Genomic DNA, 1,854 nt, shown 5'->3' with positions numbered 1-1,854 from the left:
GTGTTTTAACTAGGGATGGGGCCTATCCGATCCAGTATCGGTATCGGCCTCCGATACCAGCATAATTTACATATCAGATTTTTCCGATCCACCTGCCGATATTTCCGATCCATGATACATTTTTGTGGTTGCGCTGCATGTTGGCTTAAAACTATGGAATGGATTTCCTGTACAGCGGCGTGTCTCATGAACCCAGACTAATAAGACCCGCCTCACATTCAGGAAATCCAGTTCATAGTTTGCAGCAGCTACAACATGAGGACTGAGTTAGCAGCACTGTGGCTAACAGCTAACAAACTTTTCATCTAAACATGTCCGCTGTGTGGAAGTATTTTACACTAGAAACACCACAAAACAAGACAGGAACGTGCAATGTCTGCAGAGCCATAGCACCACATTAAATCGCAGTAAAGTTAGTTTTACGATTGACATTCAAACTCAGTGGCTTCAGCGGGGCGCTGCTCTTTGGTCAAACCGAAAGAGGCGACTCGACCCCGGCCAGCCGCGTCCAATCTGCCCCGCTCAGTCTGCCCGTCTCTGAGGAGGGACAGACTGAGCGGGGCTGCCCCAAATCAGACTGCCTGCTTCGGATTGAACAAGAAGAAGACGTCGCTGAAACCATCCATCCATCCATCCATTTTCTTTACCCGCTTATTCCATTTTGGGTCACGGGGGTCGCTGGTGCCCATGTCCAGCAATCACTGTGCGAGGGGCGGGGTACACCCTGGACGGGTCGCAAGTCCATCACAGGGACAGATAGAGACAAACGAGACAAACAACCATTCACTCTCTCACTCACACCTAGGGACAATTTAGAGTTACCAATCAGCCTAACATGCATGTTTTTGTTCTGTGGGAGGAAACCGGAGCACCCGGAGAAAACCCACGGATGCACAGAGAGAACATGCAAACTCCACCCAGAAAGGTCCCTGGACCGAGGTTTGAACCAGGGACCTGCTCGCTGAGAGGCAGCAGCTCTACCAGTTGCGCCACCATGCTGCCCAAGTCCATAATTATGGTTCGGAAAATGCAAGAGAGTCTCAGAAGCAGTTTCACAGAGACAGAGCAGCAAAGCAAAGCGGACAGGGAGGGGAGAAGCATCCGATCTCTGCAAGAGCAGCCTGTTTTAGCTACTACTCAGCTGTGTTGAAAAAATTTCAGCTTTTCTCAGATAATTTAAACTAACTTTATTGTGTTACCTATTTCAGCCTTAGTGGGAACAATTAAGCTCGTTCCACTTCCTTTTGGAAATTTAAGCTTCTTTCTACATTTTTTTAGCTACTATTCAGCTGTTTTATAGAAAAAAATAGGATAACTCTGCTATTTTTAGAGTTATTCAGCTGAAATTTGGTGCATTGGTAGCTGACAGGAATCCCTAAAATACTCTGACTTAAACTCCAAAATGGCTGCCTTAGCACAAAAAAATATATACTATAAATCAGCCAGTTTTAGTCATACTGAACTGAAAGTTGGTGTGATAGTAAATGACAATGTTTCCTATCAAAAATCCAAGATGGACGCCTTAGCTAAAAAGGAAAAAATACAATAACTCAGGTCACTAAGTTGGCAACACTGCAGCCATGTCTGCTATTGTACTCCAGCCTTTACGGAAATATTGTGTTGCATATTGGTTCCTCTTCAAAACAGGGCCTGCGTGTGTGTTTTAACTAGGGATGGGGCCTATCCGATCCAGTATCGGTATCGGTCTCCGATACCAGCATAATTTACATATCAGATTTTTCCGATCCACCTGCCGATATTTCCGATCCATGATGCATTTTTGTGGTTGCGCTGCACCTTGGCTTCAAACTATGGAATGGATTTCCTGAACGGCGGCGTGTCTCATGAACCCAC

This window comes from Nematolebias whitei, chromosome 16, assembly GCF_014905685.2.
Source record: "Nematolebias whitei isolate Nwh7 chromosome 16, NemWhi1, whole genome shotgun sequence".
Classification (NCBI taxonomy): Eukaryota; Metazoa; Chordata; class Actinopteri; order Cyprinodontiformes; family Rivulidae; genus Nematolebias; species Nematolebias whitei.
Note: the sequence above shows the minus strand (reverse complement) of the source record.